Source organism: Schistocerca americana, chromosome 4, assembly GCF_021461395.2.
Source record: "Schistocerca americana isolate TAMUIC-IGC-003095 chromosome 4, iqSchAmer2.1, whole genome shotgun sequence".
Classification (NCBI taxonomy): Eukaryota; Metazoa; Arthropoda; class Insecta; order Orthoptera; family Acrididae; genus Schistocerca; species Schistocerca americana.
In genome coordinates this window covers 644798415-644822247 of record NC_060122.1, presented here as the reverse complement: position 1 = coordinate 644822247, position 23833 = coordinate 644798415, and the positions used below count along the sequence as shown (strand labels likewise).

Genomic DNA, 23833 nt, shown 5'->3' with positions numbered 1-23833 from the left:
CGGCCGGCATGCATTTAACGCTTGCAAGTATTTTTCATATAAAAGAAGGGACAAAGCTCGAAACTTACGGCATATCATCGATACCTGGTCCCTAATAACTATCGCCCCGGCCAGTGGATGGCCACTATCTGCTACTTTGACCTGGCAAGTCCTGGTTTTCGTCCTCAAAGCCCTTTTCATCGCTGAGCGCATCGACGCTGGCGTCTCTATCTTCACAGAATCGGCGCATTCCATTGCCGATTTTGATTTGAAGGCATTTGTCACGTGCATTAATGCCGTATTATCTACACTGTGTAGATAGATATACGGGCAAATCTGAAACAATGTTGGCAATTTCACTTCGGCTGGATGTTATTTTTGGAGAGTATCTCCAAATGAGAATGTTGAAACTTTCGTTCACATTTTGAATGAAACCGCCCAAACAACGCTCAGCGAATCAGGTTAACTTTAACCCTAAACGTCTCACGGACGCAACGAAGGGAGCGTGAGTGCGAAACCGGTTCTCTAACGCCGAGGCGCGCCACGAACGCTCGGTTTCAAATGTCCACACAATCGTCGGTTTTTGGAGTTCTCGCGTAATATTTTGATGAATAACTCTTCAATGTATATACATTCAAAATACATAACAAAACATTTCGAGTTTTTTCAACCACCACCCTGTTGTTCCCCCTTAAGAGACAGCACGTGCAGGTTGTCCATAATTAAAGTTCCAGTTTTTAAGCGCTGTAGAAAAAGAAACACTGCTCAGAATGACGTCAGATTTGAACAGCATATTTTTGACACATGGGGAAAATTGATGGAACGAAAAAAGGTTAATGAAGATTTTTATCAATAGATGGCGCTCTAAGCCTCTTAACGTAAATTAACGTACATGAATCGCAATACGACGGCTATGGTGTGAGTTGCGAATTACACCATCCGTACAGTTCAATGTGCATGATTGCGCAAGTTCGGCAGTCAACATTATGGTACTCCTAGGTACGTAAGCCCATCCACCACGGCAACCGCGTACCACTCCAGATAAAAAAAATCGCTTTTCAATTGTCATGAGGTCAAATGCCGCATAAAAAGCAAAATGACAACTTCTTTAACTGTTCTGGGGCCAAATACCGGATGAAAAACCAAATGACATCGGTTTTTGTTCTGCGACCAACAATCACATAAAAAGCAAAATGGCATCGGTATCGCATTATCGTGAAACTGGCGCAAAGCATGTTTAGTATGCTGTCCACCGTTTTCTGCCACAAGCTGAAATCGAGAAACAGCATGTTCCACAACAGTTCGGTGGGTCTCGGGGAGGGCGGTGGGGGGGGGGGGGGGAGTGGGGGGGGGGGGGGGAAGAGTTGGGTCACGTTCAGAATGCGTTGCGCAGCGCGTGGTTGCAGTTCAGCCACGTTCGTCGTTAGAACACTGAACACAGCATGCTTCAGACAATCCCACAGCCAGGGGTCACATGGATAAAGATCAGATGATCTGGACGACTAGGATGTAGGGAAATGACGGCTCATAGTTCCAGCATTTCCGAAATGCCTGTGCAGCAACCGCTTCACTGGCTATACAATCTGCGGAGAAACGCCATCTTGCATAAAAATGATGCTACCCACACGTCTACGCTCTTGGAATGATGTTGGTGCGCAAAAGAGTCTCGGCGTTCCCCAGTGACGCTACAGCTAACAGGACCTAGAGAACTCATCTACGGCACTGCGACATATGATGCTGTCAGTCCGCACCACGCAGTCATCTTTGCAGAGTGAAGTGGTGCTGGTTGATGTGCGTGTGGTTTTTCCGTTGTCCGTATTCTGCAGTTATGCGTATTGACACGTGCTTGGAGACGGAAATGGGTTTCGTCTGTCCACAGAATGTTCCATGGCCATTCGTTGTCCACTTTCACGCGTGCAAGTAATTCCCCCTACGTCAATAATACCCTGTTCAAATTTGACGTCATCCTTAACAGCGATACTTTTACTATAGAGTTTTGTAACTGGAACTAAAATTTGGACACCCTGCGCACATGATAAGCTTATGCAAGGTGTTTCAAAATTCCTATTACAGACTTCTAGTGGTTGTAGGGAGGACTTAGGACATGAAGTTCTGATAAGGAAATGTACTGTCTGATTACAGATTGAATCGCTTTCAAATGGCCCGCTTCAAGGTACGGACACAGCGAAGACAATGATCTCTGACCTATGTGTTCAACAAGAACCTATGGCATGGGCAACTTTTAGGGTACTTGTCGCCGGGTGTTCTTCTCCGTGACGAAGGACGTTCTATTCAAAGTCGCGAGAGTACGGCGCGTCCGTACAGCAGCACAATCAACGCTCCCAGTTGGAACGTACCAGATTCTCGCTGTCGTAGTCGGACCAAACTGGTGTGTGATGCCATAATTTTACAACAGGGACTGACGACGTCTCCCTTTTCTCATTTTTTGGTGCGTACCGTGAGGTGGGAGATTTCAGAATGATTCTATATTCAAACTTCTTTTATATATAAACGGCACATTTCTGGATATGGATTCCTTAACTAAACATTATGTATTATGTCCCCTCTACAACTCCAAGAAGCATATAAAAGGAATTGTGAAACACCCTTTAGCATGAGTTACTGGCACAACCGTCACTATAGGGCTTGCTCCACGATGTTAAGCCAGGCATTCGGGGATGATGAAGAAGGGCAGATGAATAAATTTGTGGTAACGAAATTCTTATCCAGAAACGATACATAACCAGTCGAATGTTAAGAAGCCAAGATTACACTTTCATCGCAAGACGAGGACCTGTGAATCTTTATATGTGCAATGTAATAAATTTATCATGTATGTCCTTCGTAATACTGTAGGTTACGCAAACGTAACTTGCATGTAATCACTCATCATAAAGAGTTGGGACAGGATGCACTTCAAGTGGCGTCAAATATACAGTGATACACGAACGGACCTGGTGTGAAGCTTTGCAAAACTGCCATCTGTATTTATAGGTTGAACTCAACACTCGATTACCTAGTGAAATAGCTTTCTGGCCAGTTACAGAATCAACAGGCACGATTTTGTTGTGTAAGAATGCATAGTCACGCGGTTGTAACGATGAAAAAACGTCCTCTGGATCCAGCTGCGTCAAGTGGTTAAAAAGCCAGGAATGTTCACCAAGCACTCCATGGCCATTGTCAAGGGGAATGGTAGTTAATGGACTGTTAGTACGCCCTTACTCACTGTGGAGACAAGAGTTATGGCATAGCGAAATGCAGATATACAGATGGCGGTGCACGAGGTATAAAATGCCAGTGGACTGGCGGGGTTGCTACTCAGGCGATTCATGTGAAACGGTTTTCGACCTGATTACGGCCGCACGATGGGAATTAACATACTTCGAACGCGGAATAGTAGTTGGAGCTAGACGCTTGGGACATCCCATTTTGGAAATCGTTAGGAAATTCAGTGCTCCGAGATCCACGTCGTCAAGCGCATGCCAAAAATAACAAATTTAGGCATTACCTCTGACATGCAGTGGCCGACGGTCTTCACTTAACGACCGCATGCATAGAGTTATCAGCCCCAACATAGGAGTAACACTTCGTGAAATAACCTCCGAAATCAATGTGAAAAGTATCCGTTATAAAAGTGTGCTGAAATCTGGCGTTAATTGACTACGGCAGTTGACGACCGACGCGAGTGCCTTAGCTAAACAGCACGACATCGCCTGCAGCTCCTCTCCCTGGCTCTTGACTACGTCTTTCGGACGTTAGACGACTAGAAAACTGTGGCCTGGTCAGATGAGTCCCGATTTCAGTTGGTAAGAGCAGATGGTTGGTTTCGAGTGTGGCGCGTACTCCACGAATCCATGTAGCCAAATTGTCAACAATTCACTGTGCGTGCGGGTGGCAGCTTCATAATTGTGTAGGCTGTATGTAATCGTAGGCTTCCGCGGCCGTTGTCTTGTTCAATAAAATTCTTCAGGGTATCAGACCGCATCGTCATCATTTTAAAATGCGCCAACGTTTCGGCCAGCGTTGCAGCTAGCCTTCATCAGGGCCTTACGTTAACTGCTAAATGAACACACTTGGTTCCTTAAATAGCTGCACGAGAAAACCGTGTCGTTACTTGATTGGCTGTAAAAGGAGGAGGAGGAGGGGTGAAAGGTATGCTTTATTGGTGTATCCTTTATTATCTGTCATTGGCTGAAATAGCTATTTTCTATTGGTCTTTATATTAATCCACCCCATTGGAGGAGACGGACGAATAGCGAACAGGTGATGGCTGTGACGTCACACTGTTTCCATGCTGTCCAGAAGCCGGCTGCGGCGTGCCATTGCTTTGTGTGCTCGCGACCACTACTGCGGCTCTCCGCGTGTCTGCATGGGCCGCAACGGCTCTGCCGCCGCTCCGTAGCCCTGCTATTGCAGGCAGCCAAGACCTCGGAAGCTTGTACCCGTCCTCTCTATTCATGTTGGCGGGTCTTTTGGCCAACATGAATAGAGAGGACGGGTACAAGCTTCCGAGGTCTTGGCTGCCTGCAATAGCAGGGCTACGGAGCGGCGGCAGAGCCGTTGCGGCCCATGCAGACACGCGGAGAGCCGCAGTAGTGGTCGCGAGCACACAAAGCAATGGCACGCCGCAGCCGGCTTCTGGACAGCATGGAAACAGTGTGACGTCACAGTCATCACCTGTTCGCTATTCGTCCGTCTCCTCCAATGGGGTGGATTAATATAAAGACCAATAGAAAACAGCTATTTCAGCCAATGACAGATAATAAAGGATACACCAATAAAGCATACCTTTCACCCCTCCTCCTCCTCCTTTTACAGCCAATCAAGTAACGACACGGTTTTCTCGTGCAGCTATTTAAGGAACCAAGTGTGTTCATTTAGCAGTTAACGTAAGGCCCTGATGAAGGCTAGCTGCAACGCTGGCCGAAACGTTGGCGCATTTTAAAATGATGACGATGCGGTCTGATACCCTGAAGAATTTTATTGAAGATGTGTAGGCTGTGTTTACATGGAATGGACTGGTTTCTCTGGTCCACATGAACCCATCATTGACTGGAATTGTTTATGTTCGGCTACTTGGAGACCATTTGTAGCCATTCATGGGCTCAAGTTCCCAAACAACGATGTCACGTAACCGGGTCGTAATTTTTTTCGCGACTGGTATGGAGAACATTCTGGACAGTTCGAGCGAATGCTTTGACCATCCAGATCGCCCGATAAGAAACCCATCGAACATTCGTGGGACGTAATTGAGAGGTCAGTTCGTGCACAAAATACTGCAACGGCAACACGTTCGCAGCTATCGACGGCTATAGAGGCAACAGGGCTCAATATTTCTGTAGCAGACTTACAATAAATTGTTGAGTTCATGCCATGTCGAGCTGCTTCGCTACACCTGACGAAAGGAGGTCCAGCACCATATTAGGAGGTATTCAATGATTTTTGTCACCTCACTGTGTAATATAGCTGCCGAGTGTGTCATCATGGTGCTCACGGCATCGCCTTATATGGGCATACGTTGACTCGGCGTTCGCTGCGTACACTTCAACCTACCGATCGCTGGATCCGACGCCTGCTCAGATACAGGTCGCCGTCCCTATCAACGGTATTATCGGTGATTTTTATTTCGAGAGCTTCTTTTAATTACAAATTCCCAGAAGCTGTTAGTGGCAGTGAAGACAAAGGTATCTCATATTTGATGAGGTGACCAGAGCCTGCTTAACTAAAGCGGATTTTTCGGGGTAGCACAGGTAATAAAATCTCCCACGCTCCTTCCTGCGCTGTTCTACAGTGCGCACTGTCTGTCCGACGTTAAGACTGGCCGTACTTGCTAGGAATCGTGTAGACCTCGGGAATTCCCAGACATGTTGCACCTTTAACTGGTCTCAACAATTGTCGGATTTTTATTGGAGGCCCGATGATAAACTTGATTTTGTGTCGTTCCAGCAAGCGACTTGTCTTGCGTAACATGCAGCCACAGAACAACAAAAAGCAAGTTTCTTTCGCTACTCCTCGTCGTCGATTTTTTTTTTGTGATTCTTGCTTGGGATAACTTCATTTGTTTGGTGAACGTTGCAGCCTTTGTTCCTGAAGACCTTGCGTAGGTGGCTAGCATACGACATGGCACACTGCCCGTACAAAAAGTTGAGCACCCAGAAGGGGAGCCGGAAACGAGATGAAACTTCATGGGTTGAGAGGGTATGTGACCTCATTGCAGAAGAACTTTGCTGTGTGAGCTCGCCTGTCAGTATGAAGCTGCATATCTGTCCTGTACGCAATCACTCATAGGGTTAAAAAGGGTGTCATAAAGCCGTTTTACCCTCTGCGGGGGCGAGCTGGTCCACAACTGTTGTAGCTGATCCTTGACATCCCGAATACTGGGAATGAGGCGGAGTTAACTCCCTAGCTGTTCCCACAAGTCGGGGACAGATCTGGAGATCTTGCTGGCCACGGCAGTACGTCAACATCACGCAGAGACTTCTTGGAAGCACGTGCGAAGCGTGCAGAATGTTGTCCTGTTGAAAAATGGCTTCATGATGCTCTCACATGGGAGGTAGCACATGAGGACGCAGAATGTCCGTGCCGCATGGATGTGTTAGCAGAGTTCCCTCTGACACTACAACGCGTGACCTGAGGCTATTCCCAAAGATTCCCCCACACCATGAAGACACGAGTAACACCACTATGGTTCTCCAAAACACTGGAAGCAGGGCCTCGGCCCAGGTAACAGCCAACCTGCAGACGAAGGTCATCCGAGGATGCGAAGAACCGCGACTCACTGCTGAACATAATGCAACACTATTCATCAGCAGTCCGTGCTTCCCAGTCACGGTGCCACTCCAAAGACACACGTTTGTGTTGTGCTGTTAATGGCAGCCTACGCATGGCTAGGTAATCCACTAGGACGGCTGTGCAAGTCCCTGACCAATGACATGGGATGACCCAAATGCTGCAGGGAGTCCATTATTTGTCCTCGGATGGCAAGAGCAGATGTGAAGGGGCTGCGACGTTCTTTATGCACAGTACGACGATCTTCCCGTGCGATGGTCATATGTGGTCGACCAGAACCTTGACTAAGAGTGTGCCTGCCCTCACGTTTCTATGCAGTACATCATCGGGCCACTGTCACATCCGAATGGACCACAAATCTGTCTGGTGCACCATTAGACCAGCCTGCCGAATGGAGGTCCACAGGGAGGCCAATTTCGAACTGTGTCAGCTGCAGATAACGCTGTCTTACAACAGTCCATGTGATTCACAGTGATCACTCAACATCTGACGCTGTTCATGCCCCTTATATACTCTACGAGACCTGGTAACACCGCTGAACACGACCACCGCTAATGAGCACTCGTAGCTACTCAGCGTGTCACAGAGAATTGCACTTACATACCCGACATTGGTGTGAGATCCAGCCATGTGGTTTGGGTTCTTCTCTTTCTTTGTCGGGTAGTGTAGTTTGGAAAAAAGCGTACTACAATAAATCTATGAGAGAATGGAGAGTCGGGATGAAGTCTGCCAGTCGTTTATTAGACTAGAGCTCGATTCATACACATTAAACTTAGAATAAATGTTGTCAGGATGATGGTGTGCGAGTAGCACTATCAACAACAGTGCTGGTCAGTGTGTCATTGTTGCGCAATGCAGGAGATTGGTGAATACAGATGTAGTCCGCTCGATTCAAAAACCTTCAACAGTATACTCCCCCTGTGTCTCTGGTGTAACCACGACGGTGCTGCCACCCTGACCAGATCTTCAGTTCGCTTTTGAGTGTAAGCATACTCTATTGGGCGTGGAAAACTGAGTTGGCGCCGTGTTGAAGCTGTTTACACAGTGTATGAGGTTGGTTCGGTTCACACGTTTAGACACCGGTCGCGTGACACAAATACCCGTTAAGATTTCTCGTTCCCTCACGGCAGTAACCTGGCCCGAAAGCTCATCATACTACTTATATGCTGAAATAAAATATAAAACGATAATTAATCTTATCAGCTCAGTTGCTGACGCATGAGATCAGATTGATTTGCGATAGAGATTCGACCCCGTATCGCAAAGTAGACCAAAAACAGAGATAGGATCAGACAGATAATTACCTCGAATACGTGTTTTCGTCGAAGAATCGTTGCCGGACAGAAAGTCGCACGCAGTGCTCCGTGTCGAGGTTCGCAGTAAGCAGTGATAGTATATAGCATCTAATCAAAAGCATCCGAACAAATTTGACTGGACATTAATATGAGGTGTATTCACCCTTCGCCTTTACGAGGGCTTGAACTCTTTTGGGGACACTTTCAATGAGCTGTCTGAATTTCTATCGAGGAGCGGCGTCCTGTTATTCCTCAAGAGCCGAAATCAGAGAAGTCAGTAACGTAGACCGCTGTAATCTGGAGTAAAGTCGGTGTTCTAACTCATCCCAGTTGGGTTCAGGTCGTGTCTGTGGACAGGCTGGTACATTTAAGGAATTTTACTGTCCACAAAACAATGCCTCACAAATGTTGCTTTATGACAGCCGCTTTTTCATGCTGATAGGAACAGACATCGTCACCGAACCATTCTTCTACGGTACGCAGTACACAACGATTGAACTACCTATAGTCTAGGGTGAGCGTCTTTGATTAGTAATGAAAACATCCTCGGTCCAGGGTTAGAACTCTGCCACCACTTAAATGTTCAACAAAAATCATCAGCAATGGCGGCTGAGCACTTCCAGCATATACCGAGCGGGGTGGCGCAGTGGTTAGCACACTGGACTCGCATTCGGGAGGACAACGGTTCAACCCCGCGTCCGGCCATCCTGATTTAGTTTTTCCGTGATTTCCCTAAATCGCTCCAGGCAAATGCCGAGATGGTTCCTTTGAAAGGACACGGCCGACTTCCTTCCCCGTCCTTTCCTAATCCGATGAGACTGATGACCTTGCTGTCTGGTCTCCTCCCCCACAACAACCCAACCCTACCCAACTTCCAGCATAAGAAGTCATCCTCATTCTGTCAACCCAACGGCCTCGTCAAAGAGGGCAGAGGGACAGACAGAGGTCCAGGGCACTCTCTTGCCCTTCGGCTGGGAAACTGCCTCTACAAGGTGGAAGAATCAGTAATGATCAACGGCATGAGAACGCAGAAGACATTAAAGACTCATAATGTGTGTCCTGAGAACATGTGGCCTGTAACTGAAAAGGTACCATGATGACCTCGTCGATGGCAAATGTTCTGGACTACATTCGGATATCGAGGAGGGGACTATCAAGGGAGCTGTGGCCATGAGAGAAAGATGGGACAGCCAACGAAAGGATAACATTCCACGAGTCGGAGTGTGGAACGTCAGAAGTTTCATCGTGGCAGGGAACCTAGAATATCTGAAAAGGCAAATGCTAACGCTCAATATAGATATAGTGCGGATCAGTGAAGTGAAATGGCAAGGCGATAAGGATTTCTACTCAGATGAGACAGCGTAATATCAGCGAGGAGGGAAGAAGGAAGAACGGGTTTAACGTCCCGTCGACATCGAGGTCATTAGAGACGGAACACATGCAGGATTGTGTCAAGGACGTGGAAGGAAATCGTCCGTGCCCTTTCAAAGGAACAATCCTGGTGTTTGCCTGGAGCGATTTACGGAAACCCTAAAACCGGACGGCCGGCGGCGGGTTTGAACCGCCGTCTTCCCGACTGCGAGTCCAGTATGCTAATCACTGCGCCACAGCACTCGATGTCATATTAACAGCAGTAAAAAAAATGGCTCTGAGCACTATGGGACTTAACATCTACGGTCATCAGTCCCCTAGAACTTAGAACTACTTAAACCTAACTAACCTAAGGACATCACACAACACCCAGTCAACAGCAGTAGAAGAAATTATAATGGAAGTAGGATTCATTATGAGAAGGAAGGCACAGAAAGAGAGTCACTGTGAACAGTTCTGTGATAGGGTTATTCCCATCAAAATCGACGACAAACAAACACCGGCAAAGATAGTGCAATATACATACCGACGTCGCAAGCCAAAGATGAAGAGATAGAGGGACTATATGAAGATATTCAGCAGTTAAAAGCAGAGATGAATATTTGATAATCATGGGGGATTGAAATGCGGTTGTAGGTGAAGGAGTAGAAGAAATAGTTACGGGAGTATATGGGCTTTGTATCGGGAATGAGAGAGAAGAAAGACTGATTGAGTTCTGCAATAAATTTCAGCTAGTAATAGGGAATACTATGTTCAAGAGTTGTAAGAGGAGAAAGTATACTTGGAAAAGGCCGGAAGACAGGGGAAGACCGCGCGGGATTAGCCGAGCGGTCTATGGCGCAGCAGTCATGGACTGTGCGCCTGGTCCCGGCGGAGGTTCGAGTCCTCCCTCGGGCATGGGTGTGTGTGTTTGTCCTTAGGATAATTTAGGTTATGTAGTGTGTAAGCTTAGGGACTGATGACCTTATCAGTTAAGTCCCATAAGATTTCGCACACATTTGAACATTTTTGAACAGGGGAAGATTTCAGATAGATTACATCATGGTCTGGCAGAGATATCGAAATCAAATGCTGGATTGTAGGGCAAACCCAGGACGAGATATAGAATCAGATCACAATTTAAGAGTGATGAAGAGTAGGCTGAAGGTTAAGAGAATAGTCAGGAAGAATCAATGCCCAAAGAAGTTGGATACGTAATTACCTACTTGAAATTCTCTGAGGCTAAAGATACTGCGATTAGGAGTAGCTCAGTAGACGACTCAGTTGAAGAGAAATGGGAGTCTTTAAAAATGAGCACTCACAGAAATTGGGAAGAAAACCCATCGGTACAAAGAAGATAACTGTGAAAAAACCATGGATAACAGAAGAAATACTTCAGATGATCAATGAAAGAAAGAAGTACAAATATATCCAGAGAAATTCAGGAATACAGAAATACAAGTTACTTAGGGATGAAATAAACAGAAAGTGAGGGGAAGCTAAGTCGAAAAACATGAAAAAATCCAAAAAGAAATGACTGTTGTAAGCTTATAGGAAAATGAAAACAACCTTCGCTGAAACTAAAAGCAAGGGCAGTAACAATAAGAGTGCACTGAGAAAAGCACTGCTAAATGCAGAGGATAGAGGCGACTGGTGGAAAGAATACACTGAAGACCTCTACGAGGGGAAGAAACGAGTCTGTATAGAAGAAATAGGGTATCCAATATTAGAATTTAAAAGAGCTTTGGAAGACTAAAAAGCGAATAAGGCAGAAGGATTAGATAACATTCCATCAGAATTTTTGAAGTCATTGTGGGAAGCAGCAGCGAAACTACTATTCACTTTGGTGTGAAGAACATAAGAATCTAGCGATAAACCATCTGACATTCGGGGAAATATCATCCAAACAATACGGAAGAATGCGAGGGCCGACGAGTGTCAGAATTATCGCACAATTAACTAAAAAACTCATGCATCCAAGATGTTGACAAGAATACAATATAGAAGAATGGAAAAGGAAACTGAGAATGCATTATTAGATGATAGTTTGGTTTTAGGAAAGGTAAGGCACCATAGAGGCAGTTCTAACGTTGAAGTTGATAATGGAAGCAATCAAGACATGTTCAAAGAATCTGTCGACCTGGAAAAAGCGTTCGGCAACGTAAAGTGGTAAAGGATGTTGGAAATTCTGAGAAAAATAGGTGTAAGCTGTAGAGAAAGACGGATTATATACAATATGTACAGGAGCCAAGAAGGAACAATAAGAGTGGCAGAGCAAGAACGAAGTGCTCGCATAAAACGAGTGTAAGACGACTGTTGAACTGTAGCGAATAAAATTGTCATAACATCTAAACTGTTTGCATTAGGACGTTCAAACTGTACGGTTGACGGAGGTGCATGATTGGAACTAGTATGTGGTTACGGTTTGGTTTAGCGACGAAGACTACTTTCATTTGGATGGGATCAACAATAAGCAAAACTGGCGCATTTAGGGGACTGAAAATTCGCATTTTGCTATCAAGAAGTCTCTTCACGCTCGACGGGTGGACCGTGTGGTGTGCAGTGAATAAACTTTGTTTACCTTCACACACACTTACAGAAATGGAAAGTGTTACAACATGGAAGTTCCAGTCCGACATTAAACGAACTTGTGGCGATGCATGTCACATAACTGATGTTAAATAATTGAACTTTCAAACTTCCTGGCAGATTAAAATTGTGTGCCCGACCGAGACTCAAACTCGAGACCTTAGCCTTTCGCGGGCAAGTGCTCTACCATCTGAGCTAACGAAGCACGACTCACGCCCGGTCCTCACAGCTTTACTTCTGCCAGTATCTCGTCTCCTACCTTCCAAACTATACAGAAGCTCTCCTGCGAACCTTGCAGAACTAGCACTCCTAAAGAAAGGATACTGCGGAGACATGGCTTAGCCACAGCCTGGGGGATGTTTCCGGGCACACAGTTTTAATCTTCCAGGAAGTTTCATATCAGCGCACACTCCGCTGCAGAGTGAAAATCTCATTCTGGAAACATCCCCCAGGCTGTGGCTAAGCCATGTCATAAAACAATGGGTGTCAATAGAAAAGAGATGTGCATTAAGTATCAAGCGTCATCTGACTGGGAGCCAATAACATGCAGTGTCCCCCGAGGTTCCATCTTACGGCTCTTACTTTTTCTTATGTGTATCAATGACTCAATTCACTTTCATCAGTAACATTACCAGATACCAAGTTTGCTTTGATTGCAGATGATACGAACATTGCGATAAATAGTAAATCAAGTATAGCCATAGAAATGTCAGGTAACGAAATTTTCATGGACGTTAATAAATGGCTACTAGCCAGTTCTCTGCCACTAAAATTTGAAAAAACATAGTAAATGCAGTAAACAACCTGTAAAAGGTTTAACGGCAGCGTATGCCTAAAATATGATGACAAGCAGATAGAAGAAGTTGACAATGTTAAGTTCTTGGGATTACAGCTTGACGATAAACTTAAATGGGATGAGAATACCACAGAACTGCTGAAGCACCTAAACCAATCTTTATTTTCTATGCGAATGTTTTCAGACATGTGCGATACAAATGCTTACTTTCATTTCATAATCTGATATGGAGACATTTTATGAGGTAACTCATCATGCCAATCTAACGTTTTCTGTGGTGTGAACTCAAGAACTTCGTGTAAAGGGCTGTTTAAGGAACTGAGAATACTAACGACTGCTTCCCAAAATAATGATTCCTTAGTGAAATTTGCCATTACAGATATATACATTTTTCAAACCAGCAACTAAGTTTATGGAATCAATACTAGAAATAAGAATAACTTTCACAAAGATTTAAAATCACTTACTTTGGTAGAGAAAAGTATCCACTATTCAGCAACATCCATTTTCAGTAACGTGCCACCAACCATAAAAAGTTTAACTAATAGTGAAGTTCAGTTTGAGAAGAATCTAAAGGAAATTATGTTGCCAACTTCTTCTATTCCACTGATGAATTTCTTAGCAGAACCGACTGATGCACGTAAGTTATTAAGAAAATCGCATAATTGTGTAAATCTGACTCCCATACAAATTTTGTGCAGTAAAGCGATCGTTTAAAGTAACTCCTGTAAAATGCTTTCTGTTTTTTTTTTTTTATTATTTGATAATACATGGATACAATAGACTAAGGATTATTGTATGCACCTACGTGTACAGAAAATTTAATATTTGGTAACAAGTTTTATATACTTTTAAATGTAATTATGCTCAAGGCTTTCCTTTTGACCAATTCTACATTCACAAGAGCAAGTTTATTTAGGATCTGTGCAAGGTACATTAGCGTATCTGTTCTTAATTTGTAAACATTTATTGTGTATTCTTGTTTTCTGACGTTCCACATCTCAGAGGATCTCTTCATTATGGATCAGCTGGAAGGAAAAGTACATTGAATCTAAACAATGAAATACGTAACGTCTACTGCTGAAGATGAAATTTAATGCGTTGTCAGTAGTATTGTATTTTACTCTTGTTTTCAGAGTATTGACTGTTTGGTGAACAGCCGAACGCGGTCAATAGCTGCTACTCCTCCTACTCCAGATTAACAAGTTTCAAATGACCACAACTGAAAACCGACGAAGTATTAGAAAAACTGTTCAGTCGAACGGAGCAACCTGCCTCCAACTCCACCATTGTGGAGAAACTAAAACTATCAAAAAATGTTTAGCAAACACTTTGCAGAGAAGCTAAGATCTACGCCACCGTCTACAGTTCCTAATAATAGCGACGCACTTTTATTGACAGAGGCTCAACTTATCGTCTGGGATAGTTACTGAGCCGACAATTGCTGCTCCATCAGCAACAAATGATAAAACATTCATGGCAACATTTTCTCATCCGTCCGTGCCTTCAGCTAACAATCTAGGAAAACTAGGACATTTCACGCGCATTACTTAAGTGTTTTCTAACAGTTGTTTCCAAACTAGTGTTTATAAGTTACCGCAAACGTTATGTGCTTATAAATAAGACAATGTCGTAACTGAATGGCTCACTCAATCATCGTTGGCCTGCCCAAACCACTAAGAATAGGAAATTGAAAGTTTGAGGGGATGTTGTAGATCTTATACTGTAGGCGTCGTTTAAGTATGGATTTTTCGAAATTCCACGCCTAAGGGTGGGGGGGGGGGGGGGAGGGGGGGGGTGAAATAGGGGATGAAATGTTTTTCCGAAAATATGTCGCTATTAAGGTAATTTTGAAGCCAAACCTACAAAATTTGTATTTTGTAAATTTAACCCCCATGGGTATAAAATATAAGGTGAAAGTTTTTTTGAATATAAATCATTATTAAAGAACTACTGAAGTATTTTGAAGCTACATCTATGAAAATTGGTTTGACTTCTCCGATACAAATAAAAAATACGTGTTCAGTCCTTTCGGATATTCATCCCCAAAGGGTGTGAAATAACAGATAAATGTCTTATGAACTATTCCATTATGAATGCATTATCAAAGCTAACGCTGTGAAAATCTGCATTCCGCTTTTCAGATAGAAATAAAAGTACGTGTGTCACTGTTTTTGGAAATTCAATGCCTACGGTGGTGAAGCAGGCGTTGAAGATTTTTAAGAAAATATTTTGGTTTATTAAAAAATTTTTCAAACTAAATCTATGAAAACTGGTATTCCACTTACCGGATGGATATAAATAAATATTTGTTAAATAGTAAAAAGTCCTATGGAAATATCACCACAAGAACGCAAGAGGCATGATTAACAAAAACATTGGACTCCAACTATCAGAATCGCTTTTAGGTCAGAATTACATTCGGAATAGACCATGCCTCTATGGCCTTAATTAGCATGAGAAATTTAGGTGTTGCAATTTGTGAACAACACAAAATTTGATTAAAGCCAACAACAACAGACCACACCGACTACGCGAGCGAAGCAGCGAGTGCTCATGTAGTTATGATATATTCCATGCTGCACGTATTCTTGTAGATCATTCAGAACCTCTTGAATTCTGACATATCTGGATAACGATTAACTTCGCGAGGAAGGAAAGGACGATTAGGATTTAACGTTCCATCAAGAAAGGTGTCATCATAGACGGAGTTGAAGCTCAGGTTGGGGAAGTAAATAGTTCATTTCCTTCCCAAAAGGATTACCCCCGACATTTGTCTTAAGCGGTTCAGGTAAAACACGGAAAACTTAAATCTGTATGAGCGGGCTGGGATTAGAACCACTGCCCTCCGGAATGCGTGTTCAGCGTCCTGCCACTGTTCCACTTAGCTCTGTCCGTGCAAAATGCGTGACTGGGTTAAATAAATAGAAACACGTGGATATTTCAGATCGCGAGGCTGTTTATTCCCATTCTTCACAAAGACCCAGAGCCCACACCATTTTACGCCACCGAAGATTTCTTCTAGGCGTACAACTCCCGTGAAAATATCCCAAGTTTCCTTCATTCTTCCTTCTCTGAGGTCGTGTTAGGAATGAAATTACAAATCGTATTCGGACATCAGGACTTTTCCCCCTGAATCACTTACGGTGAATGCAAGCTGATACTTGAACAGGACTACAAAAATGGTTCAAATGGCTCTGAGCACAATGAGACTTAAATTCTGAGGTCATCAGTCCCCTAGAACTTAGAACTACTTAAACCTAACTAACCTAAGGACATCACACACATCCATGCCCGAGGCAGGATTCGAACCTGCGACCGTAGCGGTCGCGCGGTTCCAGACTGTAGCGCCTAGAACCGCTCTGCCACCTCGGCCGGCGAACAGGACAACAGCCAGTTACTACAACAAACCGAATTTGTACACCGTCCCTACTAACACAGCCGTCAGTCAGATTGTTGTATGTTCCGTAGATCATCTGAATGATTCGTTTACCAAAATGATGCGGAACGAGTCAGTTTACTGCATATGTATTAATGACTGGCGTTAACATTAGTGAACACACAAAATTTTGTCATACTCAAGCAACTCTACTTAAAAACTAGGTTTTTTTACGGGATACCATTTTTAAAAAGAAATTCGTCGATGGGGCTGGAGTAGTTCTCCAGGAGCAATGATTTTAGGCTACATTAAAAACTTGCTTTGCTGTCTGTCAGATTGTTGTGATATTTTGAAAATCAACAAAAAATTTTGTTTGCTATATACTGATCTCCTTTCTGAGACATTGATAGCTTTATTAATGGGTAATAAAGATCATTTTTTCCTATAGTGTTGTAGATATTGTTATTAGATATGGTTCTCACTACCTCTCTCGCGGCTCGATACCTCTTAGTCGACGGAATATGTAACAGATTCGTGCACAACGATTAATGAAAACATTTTCTTCCCATTTGTCGCACTCCTTCCATTACTCTGCAAACGTTTCTAACACACTGTTCTAGTTTTACGTTTTAAATTAATAGTTTAAGTGTGAATAACGAAGCGAATGTAACCGTACCGTTCCTTTTTTTCTAGTAATTTCAATTTATCAGAGATTCTGCTAATAGGAACTCACCGAAATTCGTAAAATGAGTGAAAGCAAATGATTAAACGTAAACGACTGTGCCGTCGACACTGTACCATAATACAGTGATCTCAGACTCCTTGTGATATTTCACGTTTCGCGTCATTAATATTATTTAAAAACATGTTTTAGTAGTTGTCATCAGCAAATTCAAATCGTTGATTTCGCCTCAGTCTCGAATCACGTTATATGAACATCTTCTGTATGTGATGCGACAGAGCGTAGCTCATGTATGTCACTTGATGTGGCGTGACGTAGTAATTACAGAACCGGACTGACCCGTCGTCTCTGCTGATTCTCGTCCGCCGTATCATGTATAGAGGCGTCTGATCCGAACTGCGAATAAGAGTTATCGTTTACTTCCGCGGGAAGGTCGACAGCACTTCTGAAACAATGAATTATGTGAATTTCTTGCCCGTGCCTGCGAAGAACGTTTATCCGAAATCTCTGGCATAATTCCCTTCAATTCTCCGCTCTTAACAATCACAGGGTGATTCAAAAAGAATACCACAACTTTAGGAATTTAAAACTCTGCAACGACAAAAGGCAGAGCTAAGCACTATCTGTCGGCGAATTAAGGGAGCTATAAAGTTTCATTTAGTTGTACATTTGTTCGCTTGAGGCGCTGTTGACTAGGCGTCAGCGTCCCTTTTTCTTCGAAGGTGCTACTATAACTGGACTACAGTATATGGAGATGTTAGAGAATTGGCTGTTCCCTCAGCTCGAACAAGAAGCACAACAATTCATATTTCAGCAGGATGGAGCGCCACCACATTGGCACTTATCTGTCCGTAACTACCTGAACGTCAACTACCCGAGGCGATGGATCGGCCGCCAGGCAGCCCGTGACAGAGCACTTCATCACTGGCCTCCAAGAAGCCCTGATCTTACCCCCTGCGATTTTTTCTTATGGGGGTATGTTAAGGATATGGTGTTCCGGCCACCTCTCCCAGCCACCATTGATGATTTGAAACGAGAAATAACAGCAGCTATCCAAACTGTTACGCCTGATATGCTACAGAGAGTGTGGAACGAGTTGGAGTATCGGGTTGATATTGCTCGAGTGTCTGGACGGGGCCATATTAAACATCTCTGAACTTGTTTTTGAGTGAAAAAAAACCTTTTTAAATACTCTTTGTAATGATGTACAACAGAAGGTTATATTATGTTTCTTTCATTAAATACACATTTTTAAAGTTGTGGTATTCTTTTTGAATCACCCTGTATATCAAGGAAACGATCTATTTATACTGACTGAAAGATCTTTTTTTCCTAACCTAAGTTCTCAACTATTATTAAAAGATGGTATTCTATTCATACAGAGTAAGATGCACTTCTGACTACATCATGAAATTACTTGAAATTTTCTGTTTCTTTTCATATCAATAACTTTTATTTATACTTGCTCTACAGTTGATATAAAGCGATTCGCATTCTTACTCCTGGTTTCCGTTTTTTAGAAACTATGCCTAATGTTCCAGTAGTCTGTATACGTTGAGCGCATCCATGCACAAATATCACCAAGTGTGATACAAAAACATTCCGCTACTTAGTTCCGGGCATTTGTTGGTAGAAGTCTGAATTCGGGAAACGTTCCACCCCGCCGTCATTTTGGAAATTCCTGGAACGCAAAGTTTTCTTCACCTGAAGAAAGAGGAAGAAATCATTGGTTGCAATGCGAACGCGGGGTCTAAGGCAAATCTGGCTGCTCAAAGAAGTAGTACGTTTGACTGCGTCCTGTAGAGTGTAAGCTGGGTCGTTGTCGTGGATCACACGCTTCCCCTTGGACAAATTCCTTTGACGCTTCGTCTTCACAGCACCCCGAATCCTTGTGGGTAGATGTCGGTAATATGCTCTTGTGGCGCTTTGACCCTTACGACCATAATCTGTTAGCATCACCCCATTAAAGTCCCGAAAAACAATAGGCATCATCTGCCCCCGATTATGGTTGCATCTTCACCTTTTTCGATGATGATGAATTCACACGTTTCCACTGCTTGCTTTCATCCTTTGTCTCGCGATCTTAGTGATACAACCATGATGATTAGGCGGCTGCAGAAATCTGGATTCGCCCGAAACAGTTGCAATATTTTCGCTGCTGGCTCCTGCCTCGGTTCACCAGGTGTCTCGAATGAGTGTGAGCAGCGGAACCCCAACGCGCACCGACCTTTGTCTTGTTGAACATGTCTTGTGAGCAGCTGAAATCTGATCCATGACTGATGGTCACTTTTTCTATTATCGCTTTGAATTTGGTACGCCTCTTCGATACCAGGAACTCCCCTTCTCTTGCGAAACTCGGTTCTTCAAAGACAGATGGTCTGCAATTTTTTCTCCATCTTTCAGACTTTTTTGACCACACTACAGGCACCTGCGTCGCCCACCCACTGTATCATATGCTGGTATACTACTGCCTAATCCTTTCACAACTCATCAAACATCGTTGAAACGTTATTCCCTTCAAATGCAGAAAATGAATTACCTCACAGTATTCCACTTTATCAATGCGCCGCGCCATTTAGTTTTTGATTCTCTAGCGTAGCGGTTCACAAACTTTTCCTCTGACGGCACACTATGAGAAGCCTGCTACTTTGATGGAACACCTTGTTTATTTTGAAGGTTGCCAAAATTTAAAAAAATGAGAGACATTGTTTTATTCAGTGATTACTTCAATTATAAATCATAACTAACAACACGGAAATCATAATAAAGTTTAAAGAAAAAAATGGTATCGTCAAAATGTCAGGAAACTTTCTATATTATTAATAGTTTTTCGCGGGGCACTTCCCGCGGAACACCAGTGGGGAGCCTATGCGTCTAGTGGCGTGCTACGGTGCTGTGGCGCCGGGATTTCAGTGTACAAATACTGCAGAAATGCAGCTGAAAAAAATTAATTTCGTAACTTTATTTTTTCGAGGTACGGCTTAAAACTTTATGACTATCTCTCGTACTTCACAATGATCACCAGTTTACAATGATCACCGGTTTCATTCCTTGCTGAACATCATTAGACGAATCGTAATTGCAAACCAACCAAACGTTTTCATGTGCTGCAAACAAGGTACACCGATGAACCAGAACATTATGATCACCGACCTACTATCGATATTGTCGCAGAAGAAGCCGAGTAGCACCGCGGTATAGTAATTACACCTTCATCTATGTGACAATATAAACCCATCCAGATGATAGCAGCGTCGCTTGGAGAGGGAAAACTGCTAGTCAGACACACACTCAGTGCTCGTAGTATCAGTGAGCGAGCTGTCAGTGTGTAGAATGGGAAGTTTAACTGAGAGCACTGTGAAGGCCCAGAGACTCGGCACGAGCGTTTCGGAAACTGGACGACTTGTCAGGTGTTCGAGGAGTGCCGTGGTAAGTATCTTCAACACATGGAGAAACCAAGGTGGAACGACGTCCAGACGTCGTGGAGTTGAGCGACTACCCCTCATTACAGATGTCGGACGTCGGAGGCTGGGCAGACTGGCAAAGCAGGACAGGCAGTGGACTGTGGCGGAACAACGTCATACTTTAACGCTGGACATAGTACAAGTGTGTCTGAACACACAGTGCACCAAACACTCCTAATGTTGCATGGTATGATGAATACCGATACGTTCATCATCATGCTGATGGAAGGGCGCGAATCGCTTGTCTTTCAGGGGAACAGCTCGTTGTCACCTATACTATGGGACGGATACAAGCTGGCGGCAGCTCCATTATGCTTTGGGGAACATTCCCATGGGCATCCTTGGGTCGAGCTGAGTTCGTGCAAGGCACCATGACATTGGTCGCAGACCACGTACACCCCTTCATGACGATCATGTTTCCCGACGGCATTGGCATTTTGCAACAAGATAATGCTCCGTGTCACAAGGCGAGGAGTGCGATGGAGGGGTTCGAGGAACACAGCGGCGAGTTCTAATTCATGTGCTGGCCCCCAACTCGCCAGATATGAACCCGATAGAACACATCTGGGATGTGATTGAAAGTGGCATCAGAGCTCATCGTCCCCTTCCCTGAAATTTTAGGGAATTATGTGACTTGTGTGTGCAGACTTTGTGTCAACTCCCTCCAGCGACCTACCAATGCCTTGCAACTCCGCGCGCTTCTGTTATCCGTGCCAAAGGTGGCCTTACCGACTATCAGGTAGGTGCTGGCTGATCAGTGAATCCGGCAGCTGTGGCCGAGCGGTTCTAGGCGCTTCAATCCGGAACCGCGCTGCTGCTACGGTCCCAGGTTCGACTCCTGCCTCGGGCATGGATGTGTGTGATGTCCTTAGGTTAGTTAGGTTTACGTAATTCTAAGTCTAGGGGACTGATGACCTCAGATGTTAAGTCGCATAGTGCTTAGAGCCATATGAATTTGATCCAAAAAAAAATGGTTCAAAAGGCTCTGAGTACTATGGGACTCAACTTCTGAGGTCATTAGTCCCCTAGAACTTAGAACTAGTTAAACCTAACTAACCTAAGGACATCACAAACATCCATGCCCGAGGCAAGATTCGAACCTGCGACCGTAGCGGTCTTGAGGTTCCAGACTGCAGCGCCTTTAACCGCACGGCCACTTCGGCCGGCTGAATTTGATCAGTGAAAATTAATAACTTAGGTCTGCCGTGATCACCTCTACAAAAGACTAGTTACTTCGCAGCTTTGATCGATCTGACGATGATGTGCAGTTCGAATGAAACTGGCGACCAAGCACTGTGAAAATAAGTGTGGCTAGGCAAAAGACTGCTTTGAAGCACGGTGTAACAATTCAGTTGACGAACATTTTATCTGTTTGACTGTCTCTCCCGTTTTCACAAATATTTAATTAATATGAATTAATTAAAACTTCAATAAGGAGACATCTATCACTTCTCAGACATGCTGTCTGCATAGAATCTTATTCCAGATTCTTACCTCCGTAGACAAAATTATATGGATTGATATGCTTGAGTGTAGTATTCCATTCCGTTACCATTTTGGTAATATGACGGTGTTCTTTTTTCATGTTTTTTTCCTCTTTCATCCTTGTGTTGACTCAGTTCAATCATTGCATTATAAATACGACTTGCGTGCTGGGGCAGATTTAGCCATCTGGGTTTTTCTCCCAATTCCGTTGTGATGCACTAAACCATACAGAAAATTCGTGTTCAGCCTACATGAAAAATATATTAAGTATCATATGACTCTTAATTCAAGCTCCAATTATGACGTCTATCTCGTTTGACACTCTAACAATGACGTCATTAGTGACTATGCCAAGAGAAGCAGTCTGGGCTGAGCGTATGTGGCAATCTGTGTTAAGTGAGGTGAGAGACACAACAGGTGCCTCACATGTTTTGTCACTATTGTCAGACATAATTTTATGGTGGCGACACTGATTTCAGTTGTTTTTAATTTTCAGCTAAATTATGTCTATTATATTTTTAGTCTGCGGGTGATAAACAAACATTGTATAAAATTTTTTCGTTTTACTTATTCATTAGCTGCAGGAGACCAAACAGTCCTTAAAACTGCTCATAGACGAAGTTTAAAACAAACACTTGGCGGGAATATTAGCACAGTCCAGTGAAGTAAAAGTTACTAGCGCTAGGCGAACGTCGCTGCATTTACATCCCTAGCGGTCCTAGCCGTCATGAACAAATAACACAATCAGTCGAAAGAATCCTGTCTACCCTGGCCACATACAATAGCGCAGAGTCATCACCAATGCTTCCAGTCGTCCGTCGAACGTAGCACGTTAGCTACGGAACAACAGCTGGGCTTTAAATCTGTCCGTTGACGAGTCCACGTGACCCATCGGCCGGAGACGCCGTGTTGCTCTCCACTCAACTGCCTCCCTGCTGGACGTCGGCGTCCTGCAGCGTGTCGACAGGATGGTACCATTCGTCGATACGACCGGCGTGATTACAAGATTCGATTATCAAGCCTCGCCCTTTCTTTTATATCTTCAAGATCAGTGTGCTGTGGACACTCTCGTCCTCCAGGCAGTGTTCACAGAACTGCACGCACATGTTCCTGGTTTGATTAACACTCACGCCGACTGCCCCCCTAAAGCACCCGAACTTAAGCCCATACAAAATGTTTCGGACTACTTGGAACAGCGAGTAAACGGTAGCAGACACTACCCCTGCAGTTTGGTAGCTCTCATAGACCTGATTATAAATGAATGGCTTCAGCTGGACATGGAGTGCCTGATGAAACAGACACTCTTCATCGCGGGACTGCAGTCATTATCGGATTTGTAGGTGGTGTTACACAGTATTAGCGTGGTGTCTGTATGGATGACAATTTTGTTAGCTCAATGTGCTTAAGTAAGACGCCGCTATACTGTAAACGTAAACTGGAGGAATACGTTTTATCTCCTCTTAGCATAATGCCTTCTTCGTCTATTCGTTATAAACAGTGATGTGGTGTGCAACAAAGTCACTTGAGATTTCACCTGAGTGCACTCATGCGTCATCGCCAGTGACTCGGTGGCGCAAACCATCCAGAACCGGAACGAACCGGCTGTCCTTCAGAAACGCTCGACGATTCGATGCTGGGAGTCTATTCAGATCACTTCGTGAAACTTGTATCTTGCTTCGTAACCTGTTCACTGCCCACCAGGACTTACGTCACCATGTCGTCGTCGTTACTTATTAATTTCGTCAGCAGCAACAAGTGTCCCTGTACACCCCGTAATATTCCATTTTCCCAGTCATTTGTACCTCGTTCAGAGTAATTCCGTAACACTTACACAGTATGTTCGAAAGTCCCCATACCATTCGGCCAAGACAGTATACTGTAGCACTTACGTATGAAAAGTACGTATCCATCGGATCCGTGTGTGCACCATCGTGCCTTACGTTTCCATGTACTACTTGTGTTCCGCCGAAGCATCCCATATGTTATGCTTCGAAACGTTTCAACTATCCTTTCGCGCAGTTCTTC

General features: G+C 44.0%; 1 protein-coding gene across 1 annotated transcript in view; it reads left to right on the top strand.

Annotated features, from left to right (window-relative positions):
- LOC124613117 overlaps nt 1-23833 on the top strand; it is a 319714-nt gene that overhangs the window by 248883 nt on the left and 46998 nt on the right. The gene's annotated exons all lie outside the window — the stretch shown is intronic.